Raw genomic sequence first — 26,712 nt, forward strand, 5'->3', positions numbered from 1 at the left:
TCAAACTACAATAATAAAAGCCACAAGTAATATTAACTAGTGTTAAGGCATACTCTATATCATTTATAGGTGATAAAACACAAATACAAATGGTTAACTAGTGAGAAGTTATACCATACAAAATATATGAATGGTGTATACAAATACAAACAATTAAAATAAAGTTCATAGATATAATGAAAAAAAAGTAAGAAAGTTCGTATGTGTAAAAAATTCAAATCCACAGATAAGCCAAAGCGAAGTTCAAAGTGACGTGATTCGCCAGTAGTATAGCCCGCCACCAGATGGGGAAAAAATGGAGACTTAGCAGAGAGCCTGCGACCACCCTTACTCAGGGGGGTCAATACAGGCTTAGTAGTGGAGGGTAGGCTCCTTGGGATGTCTCACAGTGGATTCCGTGGGTTATCCTGCCGATCTCCTTCTTCAGCAGTTAATCAGCAGTAGCAGGGCACCAGTATGGAGGGAATGCTCCCTGAAGCTCTTCCAATGCTTTCTCCCAAAAAGGTCAGGCAATGATGAACCGCAGATTCCAAAAAAAGAAAGGGGGACTCCAATAGTGCAGACAGACTAAAACTGTTTGGTTTATTCAATAAAATGGAGCAATTACAGCAAAATGACAAAAAGTATAAAAATATGGCTCCTTTGCCGTTTAAAATGAAATCACGCATGCGCGATGCATGCTAGCGTTGTGACCCTACGGCCGTTTCATCACAACTGACGTCATTAGGGGTCATCAGGTTTATTGAGTAAATGTTATATTGTTAATGTGTGTTGTTGTTAATTGTTGTTATTTACTTTGCAGGAATGCCAATCAGCTGCAGCTCTGATCTGTGTATTCTGAGAGCAGCATGGTGCTACTCTCAGAATACAAATATCAGTGCCTGCAGAGCAGCAGGGGGAGGTTTTTCCATCTGCAGTTAAAAAACGAAAGAGTGTGACCAGCATTAGGAGCGTGGGATGGTCGGAGGGCAGTACCTCCTATGCTTCGGCATATACTTTTTTCACTTTTTACTGGCAGAGATTTCTTCATCCACATCAATCAATGTGAATGAAGGCTGAATGAAAACAAGAACATTACATGTATGCCCAACATTAGAAGAGTGGGTGGATGTGTGAAATCCATTAGAAAGCTTCTAATGGTGGGTATACCATACATTTTTTCTGACAGAGATTTCTTCACCCACATCGATGGATGTGAATGGAGGAATTTGTTAGGTTCTTTTTTTCGTTTCCCAAAAAAAAGGGTCATTTGTTTTTTTTTTTTTATTCTGACATTTTGGGGCCTCCGAAAATGTCATGGGTAGTAAGGAAATCCAATGTGTAATAAACGCCCCTTGAAAGCCTGAAGGTGGTCATTGGATTTTGGGACCCTATACGTGGCTAGTCTCCCAAAATGTCTCTAACGTGTGGTATCCCGATACTCGGGAGCAGTATCAGAATGTGTTTTGGGGTGAAATTCAACATAAACCCATGGCATGTGTGAGAAATATCTAATTAAAGTGATAACTTTGTGTAAAAAAAAATTTTGTCATTTCCCAAAAACTTGTGGCAAAAAATCTTCCATGGACGCAACATGCCTCTCAGCAAATACCTTGGGGTGTCTACTTTCCAAAAATTTAAGGTGGCACAGTGTTAAATAGCAAAAAAATTGTCTGGTTATAAAGAGGGTAAAGCCTTCCTGTGGTAAAGTAGATAAAAAGTATTTTACTGTTTTTTTGTCAGGCTTCTTTTTCATCCTGTGCATCATCTCACCACTATTACTGGTGTAGAGCAAGCAGTTCTGTTATTTCTAGTCACATGATCTGTTCTATGTGTACTACAATTCTCATTGAGCTGTATGTGTCTGTGCATAAATATGTAATCCATTTTGGGGGAGAGCAGGATAAGGTGGCTACATTCACAAGCACAACAAGGGCACGGAGAACAAACGTAGCCACCCTAGAGGAGGATGTCTGAGAATAACAGAAAAAAAAAATGAATTTTAGTGCTAAAACAAAGGAAGAGAGATATAGAAGGAACATTCTACTTTTAATTAAACATATTAGATTTATTTTATTTTATAAAGCATGTGAGTTTAGTGTCACTTTAAAAAAAAGAAAGAAAAAGAGAAAGAAAAAAAGACAAAAAACATATGTTAGGTGTAAAGGGCTAACCGATAAACATAATCTTGCTTCATAATTGACAAAAATCTTTTTGTCACTTGTTATACATTTATAAAGAAATCTATATGCATGGTGAATGACTATGTTATGGCTTCTACATTTACAAGGTAGCTTTGTGAGAGTTCAATCTAGAGGTCAAAAACTTAAATTCTTTTGTCCTCCAATTTACACTGGAATCCTTCTGTAAAGTCTGCAATCTTGGTGTTATGTGCCCCCTGGCAACAGGCTAAAATGTGACTATTTTATATGGCCTGCTCACTTGTTTTATTGTGCTTTTTGTTCAGGATTTAACTTTGTCATTGATACAAGTATTTTTAGGGTCTTCCCAAAATCTATTCTAATAAGTTGTCTCTTTCTGTTGTTAATGTTTAGCCCTGATTCCAATGTATGACATTTTAGCCTTTCTTTTAATTGTTAACACATATCCTGGTAAAACAGCAGGCTAGGCAGCAAGTTATTGATATTGTTGCACATTATTCAATAGTAACACTGGAATACACCACCTTAATGAGCAATGCAGTTACGTCATTTAGACCCATTCTTTCAATAATTAACTGACCTTATCTATTCAGATATCAAACCTAGATTTCTAGTTTAAAGTGCTGTGCAGATTTTAAGCACCTTAAATTCTAAATGTATGCATATATTCTGAAAAAATATTATATGGAAGTATCACTCTCTCTGTATTCAAATTTGAGTTTCCACTAGTAAAAGAGGGGTAATCTTCCAACAGAGACTCTTGTTGTGGTGATAATTGTCTAGCGGTAGTTTTCCTCACTTTCGAGAGATTTCCTCAGATGGGTTTTCCTATTCCCTACTTTGTCCAAAATGAAAAAAAAAACAGTGTTTCAACTTTAGATGTACCTAAAACTCTCAAATGTGGAACAGAAAATGATGGAGATGTGAAACAGACAGCGTGAAAGTGAGCTAAATTGTGCCCTGGAGCATGATCTCTACCTGGCAATCAAAAGTAGCAAGCATACTCCCCAACCATTTAGGATTCCACGGGACTGTCCCAGGATTTCAACTGAATCTAGGTGTTCAATAGACCTGTCACCTGGGCTATGTCTTGGAGCCCAGTGTCAGAACACTTTTTCAGACATTCAACTCCTAACAGTCCAATTATTGGGTCCTGTGCTGTATGCCTCTGTAGTATTTACTGTATATATATATATATATATATATATATATATATATATATTGTACATTAGTGGTGGTCAACTTACTTTCTATTAAGCCATGGCCAATATTCAGTGTAATTTAACTATACCAATTTTTCCACTGCACTATACCCACTTGTTACCAATGAGCATCTAGCGCACTGCAGGTCCTAATCTGTTCATATAAGATGTCGCTCTTTACCATGTTCTGAAGCTGGGAGGTAAAAATAAGGCAAGACATGACACATAAGGTTAAAATTACTATAGAATGATGATGTTCTTATTGAAATGTTCTTATTAAAAGAAAGTAAATTGTGTTCGCGGCAAATTCAAAAGCCGCAAACGCGGTTAAAGTCTATGGTACACTAACATGAAAAAACAAAAGTGCTAATTTTAAAGGCTTATATGCAAGTTATTGCCATAAAAAGTGTTTGGGGACTCGGGTACTGCCCCAGGGAACATGTATCAATGAAAAAAAAGTTTTAAAAATGGCCGTTTTTTTCGGGAGCAGTGATTTTAATAATGCTTAAAGTGAAACAATAAAAATGAAATATTCCTTTAAATATCATGCCTGGGGTAGTGTCCTTAGTATGCCTGTAAAGTAGAGCATTTTTTCCTGCGTTTATAACAGTACCACAGAAAAATGACATTTCTAAAGGAAAAAAGTAATTTAAAACTGCTCACAGCTGTAATGTAGCGTCGGTTCCTGGCAATATAGATAAAAAATCATTGAAAAAAGGGCATGGTTTCCCCCCCAGTCCATTACCAGTGTCATAAACCAGATGTGACCAGAACTGTGTGACTGCGACAGAGTGAACCAGACATAAATAGGTGAAAGTAAGTTTATTAAGGAAAATGCATATGTGAACACACCACCAATACAGAGTGAATAAAAAAAAGGGGGGGATACCATCCAAATATGTCACACAAGTTGCCGCCATCCCTGACGTAAGGAGAAAAGAAAATAACCCCTCATGGAATAGTGGGACTTTAAAGGCCTTTAAAGTCCCACTATTCCATGAGGGGTTATTTTCTTTTCTCAGTACAGAGTGAACAACCAAACAATCAGTGATATAAAACCAACCAGCATATGTAGCAAGAGGGAGTACCAGAATCGTAGTCAAGCCATGCCGGGGGTCATAAACAGGGAATCAGTAGCTGGGAAGGGAGATAAACAGGACAAGAGAGGATGGATGGATCACAGGAGGGACGGGTCAGGTACAAGGCTCAGAGTCCAGAGTCCAGGGTTTAGGTAACAGACAGGAAACAGGATCAACAGGTTCCAGGAATCAGGCTTCAGGTTCAGGCTACAGGATCAGGATCAGGAATCAGAGTAACAGGATACAGGTCAGGGCTCAAGGAACAATACCAGGGCAACATAAGTCTGCAATTGCTGGGTATTTATACTGCAGCTCTGCTAATTAAAGTCAGGTGATACCTGTCTGCAGAGGGGAATATCTGCTCCATACTGCCAGGATTCCTCCGCTGGTGGACACCAGTACTGCGGCCCAAAGGTGACAGAATACTTGCAGGAAAGAGCAGCTCCGAACCGCCAGGAGACACCTGCTGGTGGACCTCAATACTGCACACCAAATGATCGATATTACCAGCGGAGAAGACCTTTCCTGACAGTACCCCCCCCGAAGGAGCGACCTCCGGACGCTCCAACTAACCGTTGCTGGGGAAAGTCCATGGTGTCCAGCCGGGCAGCAGGCACCTCAAGCTGGGCAGCAAGCAGTGTAACATCAGGCTGGGTAGCGGACAGGAACACTCCAGGCTGGGCAGCGGACAGGAACACTCCAGGCTGGGCAGCGGACAGGAACACTCCAGGCTGGGCAGCGGACAGGAACACTCCAGGCTGGGCAGCGGACAGGAACACTCCAGGCTGGGCAGCGGACAGGAACACTCCAGGCTGGGCAGCGGACAGGAACACTCCAGGCTGGGCAGCAGACAGGAACACTCCAAGCTGGGCAGCAGGCACGGGCACTCCAAGCTGGGCAGCAGGCACGGGCACTCCAAGCTGGGCAGCAGGCACGGGCACTCCAAGCTGGGCAGCAGGCACGGGCACTTCAAGCTGGGCAGCAGGCACATCAGGCTTGGCAGCAGGCATGGGCACTTCAAGCTGGGCAGCAGGCACTCCAAGCTGGGCAGCAGGCACGGGCACTCCAAGCTGGGCAGCAGGCACATCAGGCTTGGCAGCAGGCATGGGCACTTCAAGCTGGGCAGCAGGCACCCCAAGCTGGGCAGCAGGCACTCCAAGCTGGGCAGCAGGCACTCCAAGCTGGGCAGCAGGCACGGACACTCCAAGCTGGGCAGCAGGCACGGGCACTCCAAGCTGGGCAGCAGGCACGGGCACTTCAAGCTGGGCAGCAGGCATGGGCACTTCAAGCTGGGCAGCAGGCACATCAGGCTTGGCAGCAGGCATGGGCACTTCAAGCTGAGCAGCAGGCATGGGCACTCCAAGCTGGGCAGCAGGCACGGGCACTCCAAGCTGGGCAGCAGGTACATCAAGTGGGGTAGCAGGCTCATCAAGCGGGACAGCAGGAACATGCACATCAAGCTGGGCAACAAGCATGGGCACATTAAACGGAGCAGCAGGTACTTCAAGCTGGGCAGCAGGCACATCAGACTGGGCAGCAGGCATGGGCACTTCAGGCTGGAGAGCGGGCTCATCAGGCCAGAGAGCGGGCTCATCAGGCCGGAGAGCGGGCACTTCAAGCTGGGCAGCGGGCACATCAGACTGGGCAGCAGGCATGGGCAATTCGGGCTGGAAAGCCAGCTCATCAGGCTGGAAAGGGGCACATCAGGCTGGAGAGCAGGCTCATCAAGCTGGAAAGTAGGCACTGGCACCTCCGGCTGGAACACTGGCACCTCAGGCTGGAACACTGGCACCAAGACTTTGGGCTAAAGGCAGGCATCAAGACATCAGATTGGAAAGCAGAGACATCAAGCTGGAAGGCAGGCACGAGACATCCAGCTGGAAGGCAGGCACCGATACATCAAGCTGGAAGGCAGGCACCGATACATCAAGCTGGAAGGCAGGCACCGATACATCAGGCTGGAAGGCAGGCACCGATACATCAGGCTGGAAGGCAGGCACCGATACATCAGGCTGGAAGGCGGACACATCTAACTGGAAGGTAGGCACGTCAGGCTGGAAGGCAGGTACATCAGGCTGGAAGGCAGGCACCGAGACATCAGACTGGAAAGTGGAGACATCAATCTGGAAGGCAGGCACCGAGACATCCGGCTGTAAGGCAGGCACCGATACATCAGGCTGGAAGGCAGGCACCGATACATCAGGCTGGAAGGCAGGCACATCTGACTGGAAGGTAGGCACGTCAGGCTGGAAGGCAGGTACATCAGGCTGGAAGGCAGGTACCGAGACATCAGACTGGAAAGTGGAGACATCAAGCTGGAAGGCAGGCACCGAGACATCCGGCTGGAAGGCAGGCACGAGACATCAGGCTGGAAGGCAGGCACCGAGACATCAGGCTGGAAGGCAGGCACCGAGACATCAGGCTGGAAGGCAGGCACCGAGACATCAGGCTGGAAGGCAGGCACTGGGATGTCAGACTGAGTTGGATTAGCTGGTGCGGAGGCAGGTTGGGTTACTGGCAGGATCATCTTGGTTGGAAAAAACTTTCGTTTTTTCTTTGGCTTAGCCACTGAAGCTCTGTAGGTGAAGGGTGCAGCAGACTGGAAAGGAGGATTGGGATATGGTAGAGAAGAAGTAACAGTAGCTGGGGGAAGTTCCTGTGGGTTTGTAGGCAGCTGAGAAGAGGCAGGTGGGTTGAATGCAGGATAGGTACAGGGAGCAGAGACTAGATATGAGTATTTGGTTGGCAGCAGTGTATACTGAGCTGCAACTGCGGTTGACATGGGTGATGGGGAAACATACATTTGGGTAGGCTGGTGTTTGGTGGCAGAGGTGGTTTGTTTGGCTGGAGCTGCTTGCACCATGTCAGACCATGCTGAAAGTATAGGTTGTACAAACTGTGCTTTTAAATCTCCCTGTCTAACAAAAGACTGAGCAGACACAATGCACTCCGCAATCACCTGTGGGGAACAGGCTGAATAGTGCTCACAAAAATCGGCTGGATCATCTTCAAAAAGCCACACTAGGGATACAACCTGATTCATATCAAAAGGAGGAGTGAAATCATCACGGCCCTCTGGAATACAGGGCAGGGCCAGCTCAGTACAGATCTTGATCAAAGGCTGCACCCCCCCAAACAATATATAACCCTGATCAACCAGGGAGTGAGCCAAACGTATAGTGGCAAACAACTGGTCACTCGACCATCCTTTCAAAGCCTGGCGGCAATAATCACTACTTTCAGATGCCAGCAGAGAAAAATAAATAACCTCATCGGCATTCATGTTTGCAACCAACTGAATCAAAATGGTTCCCCTGTGCAGCCACTTCTGGTCAGGGATGGCCCTGGTATTCTGTCATATACCAGATGTGACCAGAACTGTGTGACTGCGACAGAGTGAACCAGATATAAATAGGTGAAAGTAAGTTTATTAAGGAAAATGCATATGTGAACACACCACCAATACAGAGTGAACAACCAAACAATCAGTGATATAAAACCAACCAGCATATGTAGCAAGAGGGAGTACCAGAATCGTAGTCAAGCCAGGCCTTAAACAGGGAATCAGTAGCTGGGAAGGGAGATAAACAGGACAAGAGAGGATGGATGGATCACAGGAGGGACGGGTCAGGTACAAGGCTCAGAGTCCAGAGTCCAGGGTTCAGGTAACAGACAGGAAACAGGATCAACAGGTTCCAGGAATCAGGCTTCGGGTTCAGGCTACAGGATCAGGAATCAGGAATCAGGAATCAGGAATCAGGAATCAGGAATCAGGAATCAGGAATCAGGAATCAGGAATCAGGTCAGGGCTCAAGGAACAATACCAGGGCAACATAAGTCTGCAATTGCTGGGTATTTATACTGCAGCTCTGCTAATTAAAGTCAGGTGATACCTGTCTGCAGAGGGGAATACCTGCTCCATACTTCCAGGATTCCTCCGCTGGTGGACGTCAGTACTGCGGCCCAAAGGTGACAAAATACTTGCAGGAAAGAGCACCACCGAACCACCAGGAGACACCTGCTGGTGGACCTCAATACTGCACACCAAATGATCGATATTACCAGCGGAGAAGACCTTTCCTGACAACTGGGCCCTTTGGGTCTAGTATGGATCTTAAGGACAACCCACACCCAAATTTAAAAAAAAATTGCAGGGGTCCCCCCAAAATCCATACCAGGCCCTTCAGGTCTGGTATGGATTTTAAGAGGAACCCAGAGCCAAAATTAAAAAAAAAATGGTGTAGGGGTCCCCCAAAAATCCATACCAGACCCTCTCTCATCCCCTCTATTTTCTGGGGATGAGAAAGGGTCTGGTATGGATTTTGGGGGGACCACTACGCCATTTTTTTTCAAATTTTGGCCCCCCTCCTGAACCATACCAGGCCACATGCCTTCAACATGGGGAGGATGCTTTTGCATGTTGATGGTGACAAGGGCCTCATCCCCACAACCCTTGTCCGTTGTTGTGGGGGTCTGCGGGTGGGGGGGCTTATCGCAATCTGGAACCCACAGATCCCGCTCCCCTGTGTGAATGGGTATGGGGTACATTGTACATCTACACATTACCAAAAAAGTGTCAAAATGTTAAAAATGACAAGCATCAATTAAAAAAAAAAAACTGTCTCGCGATGTCCATTCATGTTCGATCACAGCGTCCGGCGACCCAATAAAAAAAAGAAAAAACTCCGCCTCCATGGGAGGCTCCCACTGACTGAATCCTCTCCTCAAATGTTATATAGCCGAGGGCGGGTCCATCCTGTGATGTAAATGGGTGACCCCGCCCCTTTCTGACGTTACGTGATGTCACATACTATCAGAGGGGGGCAGGGTCACCTGTTTACGTCACCAGGTGGCCCCCGCCCTCAGCTATATAACAGCTGTCATTGCAAAGAGGCTTCAGTCAGCGGGAGCCTCCCATGGAGTTTTTTACATTCTTTTTTTTAATTGGGTCGCCGGACGCTGTGATCGAAGCTGGATGGACATCATGGGGCAGTTTTTATTTTTTAACAAGGGTCAAGGTGCTTTGGGGTCACGCCCAAAGCATCCTCCCCATATTGAGGGCATGTGGCCTGGTACGGTTCAGGGGGGCTCTCTCATCCCCCCTCTTTTCCTGTGGCCTGCCAGGTTGCGTGCTCGGATAAGGGTCTGGTATGGATTTTGGGGAGACCCCTACGCCATTTTTTTAAAAATTTTGGCTTGTGGTTCTCCTTAAAATCCATACCAGACCTGAAGGGCCTGGTATATATTTTGGGGGGACCCCCACGCATTTTTTTTTTAAATGCAGGTGCAGGGTTCCCCTTAATATCTATATCAGACCTGAAGGGCCTGGTAAAGGACTGAGGGGGGAACCCATACAAGTTTTAAATGACTTTTTTTCCTTTAGAAATGTAATTTTGCTATGGTATTGTTATAAACACGGGAAACATGCGCTACTTTACAGGCCGACTAAGGACACCCCCAGGCACAATATTTAAAGGAATATTTCATTTTTATTTTTTCACTTTAAGCATTATTAAAATCACTGCTCCCGAAAAAACTGCAGTTTTTAAAACTTTTTTTTGCATTGATACATGTCCCCTGGGGCAGGACCCAGGTCTCCAAACACTTTTTATGGCAATAACGTGCATATAAGCTTTAAAAATTAGCACTTTTGATTTTTCATGTTCGTGTCCCATAGACTTTAACGGTGTTCATGTGTTCTTAAAAATTTTTTGCCTGTTTGCAAGTTCTGGTGCAAACTGAACCGGGGGGTGTTCGGCTCATCCCTACCAATGATATGTGATGAGAGAATAGTAAAATATCAAATAGCCAATATAGCAATATAAGTGATATAGGGATCCACAGATGAAGGAGGGGTACATATAAGTTCACATAGGTGAGTAGGGCTTTGTGAGGATGATGTCTAATGCCGAGGCATGCATAGACAGGGGATTATAGCCAGTTCCAGTTAGTTGAAGGGCATACATCTTGAATCCTGAAGCCAGAGATGCCATATTGTATGGAAATGCTGGGTATTCAGATGTGCCTTGGCAAAGAATCCTTTCATCTTGCTGTGGTTGTTGAGTGCTTTGATATACAATATTATTTTGCTGTGCTTCACTTTATTCTGGCTTAAATTACATCACCAAAAATGTACTGTAAAGCAGAACATATTGCTAATTGATATTTCTTATAAACACTTTTTTAGCCACAAGGGGGCAATGTGGTAGAATTTTTTAGAGTCATAGTAGACTCTAGTTATCTGTCTTAAAGGAAGTAGCTGTAATTAAATCATTACTACTTCCTTTATGGTGAAAGAGCTATGAGTAAGACATGAAGTCATTGTTCTCTTTGTAATTACATTTTCTAGATGTCAGAAAATAATAAGGTTTCCAGGATGACGTCCGGCTACTCCTCACGCGCTGAACTATAGAGCTGGTCATTTATTTGCTAAAGTTTAACTTGTACAGTGCACTGCATCAGAATTAATTAAAGAAAATTTTGGGGAGATAATAAATAGGTAAACTCGCAAGTTATGTCATTAATTGTATTTTTGTGCAATACTAGAATTACAGCTGGTAGACCTTACATCAAAAATATGATTTGCCCATGCTAGTCCACAATACTGTCATGCTCTTTTTCCAACATGTAGGTTGTGAAATGATGGTTTCTACTTAAGGAACCGAGGAAAGATGAAATGACCTCATATATTTGAAATGACCTCATATATTTTCAAGCATGCTGAAAAATCTCTATGAGGTATAGCAAACACTTGTGGCTGCTTCTTACTGCTAACCTCTACATGGTCCAATGTTAGTGTTAAATATATTCGAAATACAATAGGAATGTGTATTCTTACTTTTTTCAGAACAGAGTACAGTAATCCAGTGCAAAACGTTGTCTCTGTACAGTAGCTTCTTGTAATAAAGACTGGTCACTGCTCTCTCTTACCTTTTGCAGGGTGACTGGTCCAATGGTCCAATAGTTTTCTGCAGGCAACCTATAGTGGGTGGGCATGTTGGGTCCCTCCCACAGCTCTGCTGTCTGCACAGGATATGTGTAGCCCAGTGATGATGTCATAGGTACTTTTTATAAAGTATATTTGTTTTTTTTAAGGGTATGTGGTAGATTTATTTCCCATGTTGCTTTTAAAGATCATATTTCAATGAAAGTTTTTGTGCCTGCAGTTTCAGCTGTAAGATGTTGGACCATTTATGGTAAGGTTACCATCCATCTCTGTTTCCTAGGGACAGGCCCCGTTTTGAGTATGGTATAGTCTTGGAACATTTGTATTATGGCTCCTTGAATAAAATAAAGGGCCAAAGATGTGTATTTTATGGGGTGGTTTAAATATGGCACAATTTGTGGGTGAGATTTTTATGGGATGTAGTTAAACAGTGATTAACTCTCTGCAGAGATTAATGGCAGAGGGGAAAGGAGCAATTTGGGGCTGTATTCACTGTGGGACCCAGCATAACCTGTGGTTTACAAAAAAAAACAGCAACAAACTGTTATTAAAGCTTAACAAATTTTTGTTAATTTTTGTTGTTATTTTGTTATTTTTAGAGGAAAGTATACTTTTAACCATTTTAGTACCACTGATGTAAGTCTTGCCACCGTGGCAGCGAGGGGTTGTATACTCAACAAGCCGACTGTCGGCTTTTTAATGAAATCCAGTGACGTGTTGGGTATTTACCCAGCACATTTAAATTCCCCTTTTCTTCTTTGTTAAGATTGAGGGTTACCGGTTCATTGGGCATGGTTCCCTCTGCTACAAGGAAACATATTTTTGCAATTTACTGTTATGGGATGGTGCCACAATGAGATTATAATTTCGCTGGGTTCACACTTACCCCTCATTTCTTGCTATATTTACCCAACGCAACTTCATCTTTTTTACAAAAATGGGTGATATGTTGCATTTTTGTGCTCTAAACTTAACTTTAGTGACTGAAAGTTTGTGCTTGATAAATCATTGCTCAAATATCATGTTACATGAATTTTTGGAACTACCATCATTTTATATTAAAGGGTATCTGCTTTCAGAAAATATATAATATTTGGGACTTTTAAAATAGAACTAAAGTCAAGAGTTGTTTTTTTCAAGAGTTGTTTTTTTTCTTTTGTGATAGAGTAAGGTAAAGTTGTAACCCTTGCCATTGTTTTTTTTTTGCCATCTGTGTCCCATTGGGTGAGATTTCCTTCATTTCCTGTCCCATAGCTAAAACAGGAGGTGGGAAGAAATCCCTCCAAAGCGAAGGAATCTTTGGGTGTCAACAGGGTCACCAGAACTACTGTGCTCATTGGAGGATTTCCCCTCTATTAATGTTCTGGTGTCAACCCAAAATTTAGGATTTTCTTTTACTTTCACTTTTGATGATAACAGTAAATAGGTCAAAGAGAGAGGGTGAAACTTCCTTCCGAGGGCACACAGCAATAAAAACCTGACAAATATTCTAATCCCTCTCCACTCTATTCAAAACTTAAAAAAAAAGTTATACTTAAACTAGTCTTTTCAAAAAATGCAGAAACATCTCTAGCACTGAAAGGGTTAAAGCATAACTAAACTCAAAACCAAAAATGTAATATATTTCAGGTTCCTAGTCCTTTGGTGTAGCGGCAACATTAGTTTTCTTTTTTATGTTTTCCTTTACTTTTACCTGTGTATCCTGCCTGTAACACAATTCTTGCTCTAAGGTGATAAAGCTCACTCACCATACTGTACCTGTGGCGCAGCAGCATTGTCACCCTAGGCTACACTCCTAATTTGGTAATTCAAACCCTTCCTCCTTTTTTCATCTCTATTGCATAGGAAGTGGGTGTAGCCAGGTGCTGGGCTACAGCAATATGGAGATGGAGACATTGCCCTTTATTGTTCTCTTCTTCTACTGAGATACTGAGAATTCTGGGAGTTTTAGTTTGAGATGGCAGCCATAAAATGGCTACAATATATGGTTATACTACATATCCCAATATGCATTGTGTAGTAAGAGTAGTGGAGAGATAATTTTTATTAAACTACCTGGGAAAGTTCTTCCTCTTGGCACAGAGGGGGTTAGAGAGAGCACCTCTTTCTGAACATTCGCCTGCCAGCTAGAGACCATGCCAGTGGAGATCTGAGCATGAGACTGGGAGTGAGGATACCCAGGGGCCAGCACAGCACTGTCCACATCACAGCACCTGCACCGCTGCCACAGGGAGGCTGGAGTGTCCACTCACCCTCTGTATCCCACCAATGATCACTGGAGGCTTTTAGAGAGAGACTGAGGGGACACCCCTTCTATAGCAAGAGGTCACCACAGCATCCTGGGGACTGGTAAGAGGGCTATTTACCAAGAGGTCACCACAGCATCCCGGGGACTGGTGAGAGGGCTAGTCACCCATTGTTGATACTGCTAACAGGGACTGAGCCATTCAGAGCAGGACAACAAGTGTACTACCATCCCACACCCATACTGCACCCTATACCGCACTTACTCCAAACTCAGACTGCACCTATACCAACCTTATACTGCATTATAACCTTTACCACATCTGAACTACATCTACCTTGCACCTGTGCCAAGACTATACTATACCTATATGGACCTATACTGCATGCAGTTTAACTTGGACTCTCGTAAAGTACACCAGTGCTCTTAAAGTACCCCAAGAATTGCCGTCAGAAGAACATCTCAAAGGACTGACCCTCCTATTTATTCTGCAAGCCCCCTTTTGTTCCCCTGCTCTCGCTACCATCCTCTTTGTCTTTGGCCAGTGCATACCCAGTCGGTCTAGGACTAGCATTGCTGTCATAAATGCACTCTGGCAGTAAAGTTTCAGCACACTGGAAATTAAACTTTACTACTGCTCATTGCTGCACTTGAGGTGGACTTGCTACTGTTTATGCTGATCTGGATGTCAAAATAGACTCTTATACAGTAGGTTCCCATGGGACTCTAATAGCAATGTACAAAATCATATACATCTTCCTTTAAAAAAAATGTTATATCAATTTTATTCACAATCCATATAAAATACATTTAAAAAATAATTAAGTTTACATTATGGCTGGCATGTTTGTACACGGCATAGCATTAATGACAAACAACCTCATTGTCCATGGTTGGGGGTTTATATATACACTCTCCTTCAGTGCTTAGCTTGTCTCCACTGTTTCCAGACGAAGACGGACCCGATGCTTTTCGGAGAATCCCTACTCAGGGGTATATAGGGTATACCATGTCTACAAGGAAATTCAACATGTATTTAAATACATGTAGTACACATCTACATTGATTCTGTAGAATTATAGACCATACTCACATTTCATATTGTACACAGAAAAGAAACCAGCCAGAGTTAAAAACAAGACCACAATTGCTTTGCCAACATTCTCCAATGATGGATTGAGACAGAAAACCCGGGGGGGGGGTGCATCTGCTGGGGCCACAGACATTACTGCCAGAAGGATGCAAAAGTACACTGTAAAATCTATAAAGCCATAATTACAAATAACAAAACAATATAGTGTTGATTTACTAAAACCTACAATAGGCTGCAGTGCTCACCAGTGTATTCTGACAGTGGAAGAGACCCGCTGTCATAATACAATAATACAGCAGGGAGGATTCATTCATCCAAGTTGAATGTGTGGATAGGAGAATCTGTTCAGTTTCGGTTCTGAATCATCTATGGCCAGCTTAAGAGGAAAACTCAGGTATCTTTATTTGTATTGCTGTCAGAAACAATGATTTTGAACCATCCCCTGAAACCCAATCAGAATCCTCTGTCCGTCTTCAATGGCCAGCAAGTGGTGTCTAACTGGCCTGACAGTTCTTGGGCTTATTAGTTCCCTGATGGGGGTGATATAGTCTAGAAAGAAAATAATTAATGTTTCATCAAATTACTGAAACTCTGAAGTACAATCAGTTCTAATAGCACCATTTGTTAAACATATTGTAGCCAAATACTTGGCTATAATGAACAAGTTATGACAGTTTGCAGCAGCTCTTTACACTATCACTGAACTGATATGCTGATTCATCTCACTGTCTGCCTCTCAATTGCAGGGCTAGCTGAAAAGTCAAGGAACTCAATAGACATTTATGCTGGTTGAGGTGGAATGTAGGAAATTAAGTTCAGGAAGGGAGCCATACTGCTGACTTCTATTGCCCATTGAACTGAATTTCCTAGAGGGAGATTACCAGGAGGAGGGGAAAGAGCTGCATTTTCTCAGACAGGGAGGACACAGCTTCTTGTTGCCATGAGGGCTCTCAAAAAGTACACTCACTGTCTAGTGTGCACCACCACTACTGCATAACTGCAGCCTAAACAGAAACTGGAGTGCTGAGTTAACCTGTGCCAACAGCCAGAATCACCTTGGTGCAGAGCAGAGAGTGGACTAATCGCTGTGTGTGGCTAGATGGTGAGCTGCAATATCACTGGGACTGATGAGCTGCTGCTGTGGGGATTTACTATTTGCTGATAGAGAGACTAAGCCCTTTAGGAACTGACCATACAGCCATATAGTAGCCTTATTGATGCCTGCAGGCTTGACTGGGGCTATTCTCGTGTGCACCAACGGTACAAGTGAGCCCCAATGCTAGCCGGCTGAAGAGTTAGGATTAAAGACTATCCCTTTACAGCTGCTACACAGAGACCTTCAGTCATTGCTTATGCTAAGAAGTCCCAGTCTAGTGGTACAGAACTCTGTCAGACTGTGTCTGAACCTACCTTCTGTGTGTTCATTTATGCTCAAACCACCATTTATTCTAACCCGTACCAATACATTGAGGTAATTTACCACTAAACGGTCTTGTGTCTGTAGCACTAACTCTCGATGGAGCTCGATCACGGCCGCGGGAAGCCTTCACGTATCCCACCTTCCTTTGAGCAGGTACAACAGGAGTAGGTGTAGTGGACACAGAAATCAAAGTAATGTCCCCTGAGGAGAGAACAGCATCAGTGTCTCTTTCCGTCACATTGTCAGCAACAACAGGCAAAATGACGGCCTGTCGTTCTCTCTCTGCAGCAGTAGCAGCTTCCACTGTGGCGATACCTGTTGCCCAATCCATCCGATAAGCACAGGGCAACGTGGTAGGTTGCTCCACCACAAACAAGTATTCTCCACATTGCGGACATCGGCCAAACGAATGGAGATGTACGGCCAGTCCTTCATATTGGTGGCAGATCATGCTCAGTCCCTCAATATCTCCTGAGGTATACAGGACAAACCTCCCCTGCGGCTTCAAACGAACTCCAGTATCTGGAAGCAGAGTTCCAGATAGCACAGTATTCATCACGGTGCTTGCAGGGAACATTCTCGGTCCCATAATTGGCTGCATCGCCGGAAAAGACATGGCCACACTCTGATCTTTTCAGCACGATCACGAGGCCTCTCTTTTCCTCTGGCGCCAAACACATACACGCGTCCCACGCGGTAACAAGTAGGGTAGACTCCTCCCACTTGTTCTTCTGGTCACGTAGCTCCCGGGCCTTCACTGGTGCCCGCCGTCTATGCATTTAGAAATAAAGTCCCACAGTTTAACCTTTTCTTTTCCTAAAGAATTTTTTCAAAGTCCAGCTCTCTCCGTAAACTCCCGGTAAAACACTTCTCTGGGTTGCGAGAATTGACGGTCAACAAATCACGGACGACACCCCCACATGTAGCACTAACTCTCGATGGAGCTGCTGGTTTAAGCGGGCTTGTTACCTTCACTCTCCTTCCCTCTGTTTTACCGGCACCGGGTCTAGGGCTCTGTTGAGTTTACCTCTGGACGACACACGCACCAACACTTGAGTAAGTTTTCAATGCTTTATTAAACAATTTACTAAGGAAGTAGTAGGAAAGAGGCAGAAGGGAAACTGCAGAAGAAACTCAAATATCTTCTTGTAAGATTCTTGACAAATGTCCTGGTAGGATTTGGATATTACAATAGAATGAGCTCCCCTCATGGGACACACTCTTTTCTCGCCTAGATAGGCCTCTCTCACTTGCCTAGCAGCCAGTACGTAGCATGAACAAAAGTCTCTGCCACAGACTTGTTTGGGATAAACCCGTACTATCCTCTGCCACAGTATGTATTGGTCTTTATGCGATGAACGTCAGTCACAGTGCTTGAACCTTTAAGCCAACCCGGCAACACTATGCTGTATAGTTACTTTAGGATACGTCCTCCAACCGAGTCACCAGGCCCCTCTCCAGACCAGCACGCTGCATGATCCTTCCATGACGGGTCCACCCCTGGGATCTCCTCGGTTGTCCAGCTTCTTCACTCTGAATAGACAGCTCAGGACCATTCCTTGGCTGCTGTGGAAGGCCCCAGACAAGCTTCTGGGCCCACCCAATGCGCCGCAGCGGCGCGGGCCTCTGGAACGAAGGACCACGAGATTGCTCTCTAACGCATACCTGTCGGCCAGGAGGGCCAGCAGGTGGCAGTAAAACAAACCCCACAATATGGCGTCTGTCCCAAAAAAAACCTTCGCCCAGAATGCAACTCGGAGGACCACCTCCACCGAGTTGTTTCCGGGACAGAAGAGCATCCATACGCTTCGACACGTTGCCTTTCCAACACTGACTAGTGATAACAGCAACACCCACCGGTCAGTCTGAAAACACACACAACATCATCCAAGCTGGAACAGAGGCAAACTTAACCTTCCTAACGAACAAGTTACTAAATTTACCTAGCATATGGTAGATCGCAAATCTACCAGTGCTACATGTCTATACCCTGGTGTTAATTCACAGCTGAGTTAAAGGTATCTATACTCATATTCTTATAAGTGCTTACAGTTAACTTTATTTATTTATTTTTAAAAAATCTTTATTTAAGGTATGTGGGTTACACAAAGTGGCATAATATCACACACATCGACCATCAACATCAAATGATAGGCCATAACAGTAGCCCGTTGAAAAATGCTAAGTACATTAATGGTATTACAGTCAAGGTTCCAGTACCATGTCATGGTAATTCAGGAAACTGTGGTCTAAAGGCTCCACAACAGATATAACCTGTACATTCATCTGAACAGCGGTGGGAACCACCTAACTGTAAAGAGGGTTAATGTTTTTGGACATAAGTATACCATTGAATAAGAACAATAAGGAGTTACCATGACAACCTGAGAGTCATAACACCCTTATACCTTGCTAACAGGTACTAAGCCAATGTACTCTAGGGGACTAAAACTAAGCATTGTACCTGATATAGAGTGTGACTCTTATGCCGCGTACACACGACCGGACTTTACGGCATACTTGGTTCCGAGGACCGGAGTCCGTCGGACAATTCGATCGTGTGTGGGCTCCAGCGGACTTTTTTTCCCCAAAAGTTCGACGGACCTAGAAATGAAACACGTTTCAAATCTTTTCGACGGACTTGAGTCTGGTCGAAAAGTCAGCTCGTCTGTATGCTAGTCCGACGGACAAAAACCAACGCTAGGGCAGCTATTGGCTACTGGCTATGAACTTCCTTGTTTTAGTCCGGTTGTACGTCATCACGTACGAATCCGCCGGACTTTGGTTGATCGTGTGTAGGCAAGTCCGTTCATTCAGAAAGTCCGTCGTAAAGTCTGTCGAAAAGTCCGCCGGGCAAAGTATGCCGTAAAGTCCGGTCGTGTGTACGCGGCATTAGTCCTGGATTTGCAGGAGCAGCACCAGTGGAACACAGCAAACCAAGAGAATTTTCTCTTTTTTAGGGAAGGAAAGTGGACAACACCAGAGGTGTCAATGGGCAGAGAAAGATAAGAAAGACTAGAGGAAGGAATAGTAAGGGGGGAGGGGGGGTAGAAAGTTCTGGCAAGGTCAACGGCCCAAGGCCGTCAGATTCTCTTATAGCGAGTAACTCAAAAGTAAGAGTAACAGTGTGTCCAGTGAGTGTTGTGTTCCTCCTCTCTATCCCCTAGGGCAGCTGTAAGATGCTTCATCCGCTGTATATTGCACACTCTGGCAAACCACTGTGACACCACTTGTCAGGTCCCTCACTTACCAGACAGGTGAGTCCGCTTGGGCAGAGGGTAGGCTCCCTTACGTATCCGACTCGGGGCCCCTGATAGAGCAGACAGGAAGCCTGCGAGTACGGAGTGGTATGAGAGCCTGGTGTATGGATCCTGGAGAAAGGCGGTCTTTCAAGCAGCAGGTAGAACTCAGGAACACTGGAACTGATGCTGAGCAGGAGCTTACTAGGCTGGTCACACACAGGCAAAGGTCGGCAACGGGCTGGCAACAGAGGTACAAAAGGAGCAGGCAGAAGCGGGGTCAAACAAGCCGGGGTCGGGTTCAGGCAGCAGTCAGGGAGGTCCAAAAGGCAAGCCGGGTCGTAACAGGTCAAAACTTCAGAGATATGGAACACAGAGAGGATCACGGAACTTAGGCACAGAGCTGTTGATCAGGCAGCACCAAACAAGAATTGAGGCAGACCTAAATAGGCCGATTGGCGCCAAACGCCACGCTCGTGCGCGCGCTGATTCGCCCATGTGCCCGCACACCCGCACGCGCCCGAGCGCGCCCCCGAACACTGGCGTGCACGCCAGCACTATCAGGCCCGAGCGCGCCCCCGAACACTGGCGTGCACGCCAGCACTATCAGGCAGGCCCGCAGTAATGCCCATAGGCGAACGCGCGCTAGCCCAGACACCACCCTGCACGCCATGGCCGGCCAGACCAGACACGCCGGTGCCCCCAGGAACACGCGCCCCAGCACGCAGAGGAACACGCGCACCAACGCGCCCCGGCGCGCACCGGCGCCCAACCAGGTAACCTCTCTGACACCACTGGTGGAGATTGTTGCTTCCACACACTGGGTATACATGCCCTGCATTCAGGAGGTGTTTCAGTAAAGATTTGCGATATCGCTTACATGGGCATCAGGTTTAGAAATACTGCTGCCGGGTTATCCTGAAGAGAGACATCAGTGATCTTGTGAATGATCTGTAGAACTTGTCTCCAGAAAAGGGACAGCTCTGGACATTCCCAGAAGATGTGAAGAAGAGTGCCAATTTGGATACCACATCTCCAGCACAGAGGGCTATGTCCTGGGAATATTGAGGCTAACACTGATGGAGTCCTATATCAACGCGTCAGAATCTTGTATGTGATCTCCTGATACTTGCTACACAAAGAGGACTTATGTGCAAAGAAGAGGATATGATTCTTTTGATCCTCAGTAAATATAATGTTGAGATCTCTCTCCCATTTTTTCAAATATGGGGGATCATGTTGAGACGTGTGAGCAAGTAAGACATTGTAGGAATAAGAAAGGGATTTCCGTATGGGCTCATCTCCCAGGCACAGGTCTTCAAAGGATGTAGGCTGTCTACGGAAACCTCAGGTTTCAAGGAGGGATCGGAGATCTTCCACCTGCCCAGGATGGAGGAATTAAGAATAGGATATAGGCCTGAGGGGTTCACCCACTCAGAGGGGCCAAGAAAAGAAGAGGCTCTAACCAGGCTCTGGTCTGACTGGAGCTGGAAGGACCTGTCAGAAATACCTGGTGTGAAGTCCGGGTACCCAATTATGGGCGTTAACAGGGATGGAAAGCTGGCTGTCTCTGCTATCCTGAAGTATCTGTGAAGCTCCTGCAAAGTGGACTCGATCAGTGAGTGTAGGGAGGAGAATCGTGAAAACCAGGTCCCACTCCAAGGTAAGCCTACTAAGGGAATCTGCACTGTTTCCTGTTCCAGGCGGACCCATAATTTATGGGGTAAAGGCCTGCACCAGTCCACTACTCTGTTGATGTGGACCACTGTATAATAGAGGGCTGGGTCGGGAAGCCAACCCCGCCTCTGTGTTTTGGCCGCTGTAGAAGTGATCTCCTAAGCCGCAAAGGCTTGCCCTGCCAGACATAATTAATGAAAATTGTACGTAGCTTACTAAAGAAGCTCTGCTGTATCTTAACTGGCAGTGCTTGTAAAAGGTAGAGCAGCCTCGGCATGATGTTCATCTTTAAAATATTACATCTACCGAACCAGGAAACCGCCATGTTCTTCCATCTGTCTAAATCTGAAGAAAAAAATGTTCAGGAGGGGCTGAAAGTTGAGTTGGTAGATGAGATGTAGGTTAGAAGGGATTTTAGTGCCCAAGTATTGGATAGCCTGAGTCCGACAGAAGGAAAAATTGCTACTAAGACAAGCCTGAGAGCCAGGAGTGAGGGATATGTTGAGTGTTTCCGACTTTTGTAAATTGATTTTGAAGTCCGATAGATCACCATATCGGCGTATTGCAGAAAGGAGGACCGGGAGAGAGGTATGCGGTTCTGAAACATAAAACAGAAGATCATCCGCATAGGCAGCAATTTTATGGTGGTATGTGTTAGTTGCAAATCCTCTAATGTCAGGGTTAAGCCTAATGTGTTGCAGTAGGGGTTCTAGGGAGATTATAAAGAGGAGCGGGGAAAGCGGACACCCCTGTCTCGTGCCATTACTTATAGCAAAGGGGCTGGAAGTGGCTCCAGTTACCCTGAGCATCGCAGTGGGGGTAGAGTAGATGGCAGAGATCCATGACAAAATGGAGGTCGGCATCCCCAGACGTCGCAGGGTGGCTAGGAGGAAAGTCCAATTCACCCTGTCAAACGCCTTTTTCGGGGTCTGTAGACAAAAAGATGAATGGAATGTTAAGACGCTTGGCCCTTGCCACAACATCTATTGTCCTTGTTGTGTTGTCTCGCGCTTCTCTGTTGCGTATAAATCCAACCTGATCTAGGGGGATTATGCATTGGAGGACAGAACCTAATCTCTCGGCCAAAATTTTTGTGAACAACTTAAGGTTACAATTAAGCAAGGAAATAGGCCTGTAACTTGCACAAAGAAGCGGGTCTTTTCCTGGCTTAGGGATAACCGTGATGCTTGCTTGCAAAAGATCCGGTGGCATGGTATGGTTGTCTAGAATTGCATTAAAGGCGGTGACAAAGTGGGTTGCCAACTGTGCTTGGAAAGCTTTATAATAGGAAACTGTGAAGCCGTCCGGGCTGGGCGCTTTCCCCTTTGGAGACCCAGCAATAGCGCTCGTGAGTTCGTCTGTGGTTATAGGCTGCGAGAGCAATTCTACCTCCTTAGCATTGAGAGAAGGCAGGTTTGCCGCCGCTAGATAAGCATCTATGGCCTCCACTCTATCCTGTGGACCGTCCACCGAAGGTCAGGGGTGCAGATTATAGACAGCTTCTTAGAAAGCACGGAAGGACTCTGCCATCTCCATGGAATCGTGAGTTTTAACTGCTGAGGTGGATAAAGCAGAAGTGTAGGATAAGTTGCATTGGGTTCGAATGGCGTTTGCCAGCGTTCTGCTGCATTTGTCTCTGTATTCATAAAAGGTCCTATGCGCCTTCGGAAGTCCGTTCTTAGATTGAAATAAGGCGTGTTCCCTGATTTGTTCTTGGAGACTGGTTACTTCTGCTTCCAGGACCCTGTCTGGATGTAATTTATGGCGTTTTTCGCAGTCATGGAGTTTTGCAAGCAACCCGGACAGCATTTTCACTCTAGCCTCCTTAAGTCTGTGACCATGTTTAATGGACATTCCTCTAATGTAGCACTTATGTGCTGACCAAACAGAAAGAGGATTAGGGACCGAGTCTTTGTTACTCTAGAAAAAAAGTCCCAGTTCTCGTAGAATGTCTGCCTTGACCTCGGGGTCCTGTACGAGGGACTCATTTAGTCGCCACGTGGCTGATCTATGTGCTGCGTGTTGTGAGGCAAGGACTAAGGAGATTGGAGCATGGTCTGAGAGCGCAATATGTCCAATTTGCGCATCAGAGACAAGTGGGATCATGGCGTGAGAGACTAGGAAAAGATCTATCCTGGAATACGAGCCATGAACCGCCGACAAATAGGTGTAGTCCCTCTCCTGCGGGTGAAGGATACACCAAATATCCACTAACTGATGCGAGTGCAACAATTCCCTGACTTGGTCCAGAGATCTCCGGGATAGGGCAGAGGAGCCCGTCGAGGAGTCTGTTTGGGGATCAATGGTTAGGTTGAGGTCACCCCCCACTATAATTCCTATAGTTCCCTCTGCAAAGGAGGCCAAGGCAGCTAGCTAGGCATGATTCAAGTCCTGGAAGCTGATCCACATTCGGCAGCTACAGAATAGCCAGAGTGAACGTTTATGACTGGAGTGTACCTTTAAGAAAAAGGTATCTGCCCCCATGGTTGGTATGGCGGTCCAGCAGCTGCCAGGGTACAGTTTTGGCCAGAAGAATACTTGTGTACTTTGATTTTGTGGATGGTGACACACTGTGATATGCTGTTGGGAAGTGCTTATTGGATTTTTTCAGGATCCTGTCTGGCCAAAAATGGGTTTCTTGTAAGAATACTACTTGAGGCCTTTGTCTCCAGAGTTCAGCTAGACAACTGGAGCGCTTTTCTGGAGCGTTTAAGCCTTTCACTTTCCAGGACACAAATTTCAATGACATTGTTAGAGGGGTGGGGTCGGGCCGTCGAACCTCGCCAGAACCCGGAACAGTAGGTAACGTGGGGAGGGGGGGGAGGTTAGACTATGGACAGGGAATGTAGAAAAGAGGGGTGAAAATGACTACAAGAAAGGACCTGAGTGGAATAGGGTGGAGAGGGTGGGGGAGGTGTAGAAAAGATGGGAGAAAACTAAATCTCCAAATGGAGCACTACTGCCAATGAGGGCAGCTAAGGCCTAGTGGGGGATGAGGTAAGGCACTTCAGGGGTTGAGCCCCCGATGCGCGGTAACCCCCCAACAGTTCCCCGCTGGAGGTGGTCCAAGTAGGAACCGCATTGCAATGGTAAACTTCTCAATACCGAAATAACCAAAACAGAAAAACATATTTCAGTACAGAGAGTGGTTACAAAAGTGAAACATTTGCAGACAACATTGTAAAATTTTCACAAAATTTGACTGTTGGTGAGACCGTTCGCTCCCTGAGAGTCAGTGCCCAGTGAGAGCGAACCGTGTCTCTGTTGCCTAGTCTAGTACTGCTAAATAAATTTAAGCCTGGACATCTTGTGGGCCCCAGTGAGGGGCATACCTGAGGGTAGGTGACCTTAATGTTACATGAACCATGGTCACCCAGAAGTGAACCAAATCAGGGGGAGAGTGCACGACTGCATCAAAAAAAAAAAAAAAAAAAAGGGGGGGGGGTGAAGAGAAACCCCCCCCAGTAAAAATCTAAGGCCAGATGCAGCAGATCACTCTCCGCCAGACGGGAACACGTAACCAAATGCTATTATACATTGACTAACATATAGAAACCCGTGTTCAAAAAATAAAATAAAAATAAAAAAATAAAAATACTCAGATAAGCAGGAGGGAGAGGCATCTGTGGAGCACCAGAGCAGACGCCTGTGGCACTTCAGTCCAATCCAAGCCTAATGGTTAGGTATGTGATCTGGGCAGCCCCACAGAATCCAACCCTCAATCCCCCAAAACAGTCACGGGTATTACCAATAAAGGACACAGTAACCTGAGTGAGTCATTATGTGCCTTCTTGCAGGGCAAGTGGGAAACTGGTGGGTAGGGGCCCCCGGACAAGCACCCGGGTGATGCAGCAACCCCTGCTCATGGCGGTAGGCCCAGCCGGGCCTAACCTATCCTGTAACCAACCCCTATGTGAAACCGCCATGAGAGTCAATTTTACTCCACCTCCCCCCTTAGTTAAATCAGTCCTGAACCTAAGGCACCATGAAGTCCTCCCGTGGGACAGTTAAGACCAGGGGGTCTGTGACAATCAGCCTAGGATACCCAGGGGTCACCCTCAAGGAGAGACACCAGTCCAAGGAGTCCACGGCAGGTGAGGCAACGGGTATAATGTAAAAGTGAAACAGAACTTACAAACAGAGGGGATCTCCCAAGTCTAGGACAGGCCTTAAACCTGTAAACAAAGCTAACTTTGGAGACTCAAGGCTCGTTGTCCTGAGGAGCCTGCTATCTTCTGCCCTGTGACTGGCGATTGAGCCTGGACCGTTGGGGTCTGCCAGATGAAATTGCGGTAGGGTTATTATTGCTTGACGGAAGAGCAAACACTAGCCAATTAGGTAGCGACACCGGGGGCAACTCCAGTGAGCTGAGGAAAACAGGTACCTCTGTGGGATGCTGATGGGTGTACGAGTGGCCTCCCTTGCATGCAATGAGGTGAAAAGGGTGGCCCCACTTGTAAGTGATCTCCTGGTCACCCAATTTCTCTAGCAGGGGCTTCATGCAACTGCGCATTTGGAGGGTCCTCCAGGACACATCAGGCAGAAGAGTAATCTGTGCTCTGTCAAAGTCCATGTTTCCTCTGTGCCAGGCCCGCTGGAGAATGTCTTCCTTAACAGCGTAATTGTGCAGGCAGCAACAGACATCTCTGGGTCTGTCCTCTGCAGGACCTCCAGGTCCAAGAGTTCTGTGAACCCTGTCAATGGCAATGGGTGTCTCCGGCAGTCATTTAATATGGCGGTCACTGTCGTCTTAAGATCAGCCTGTCAGATGGCTTCTGGAAGGCCGCGAAGTCTGATGTTACGTTTGCGGTTACAGTTTACCAAATCATCAATCAGTAAGTGTAACTGCGCCATCTGGTCTGCCACCTCCTCATGTGTAGGCAGGAGACATCTTGGCGTAGGGCTGCAGTATCAAATTCTAATGAGGAGACTCGAGTGGTCACCTCTGCTACCTCATGTTTGATCCCAGTGAGTTCTCTGCAGAGTGCCACCTCCATTCTGGAGGTCAAAGAGTCTAAGTCTTCCCTGGTGGGTAATTTTTGCAATAGTGCCCATAGAGCCTGGTCATTAAAGAGTAACGGAGAGGGCTCTTGTGAGGGTATAACCAGTGGAGCAGAACTCACTGTGGCTTGCCTGTGCTGTGTGAGGAGCAGCGGGGCAGCGGGTATGGAAACCTGGTGCTGGGAGGGCTGAGTGCATCGTGGATCCCTCTGTGTGGAGCTGCCGGGCTCCCCCCCAGGACTGCCGAGGGATGTGAGGGACAGAGACCGGGGAAGGCAGGGGGAGAGATCGCTAGAAGGGGAGAACGGGGGCATGTCATTGCCTCGATCGTACCTTGCTCCCCCTCCTTCCAATGCAGGCGAATCCAGCTCCATCTTCGTGGCCGGCGCCATCTTGGCTGGATCAGGTGCGGAAGCGGCCGGCTGTATCGGGACTAAGAAACGCTCCATACGAGCTGTGAAGAGCACAGGACTGCAGTACCACTTTCCTGGCTGTCTAGGCTGAGTGGAGAAGCCATAATGTGCGGCAATTCTATGCGGGCAATCTGCTGAGGAGAGGTGGACCGGGAGCTCAGAGAAGACGCGTCTTCACTCCTCCATGCCGAGACCATGCCCCTAACTTTTTTTTTTGTACTTTGTTTTCCAACAAAGTACAACAAAATTATGGAAT

Source organism: Aquarana catesbeiana, linkage group LG01 (genome assembly GCF_042186555.1).
Source record: "Aquarana catesbeiana isolate 2022-GZ linkage group LG01, ASM4218655v1, whole genome shotgun sequence".
NCBI classification, from domain to species: Eukaryota; Metazoa; Chordata; class Amphibia; order Anura; family Ranidae; genus Aquarana; species Aquarana catesbeiana.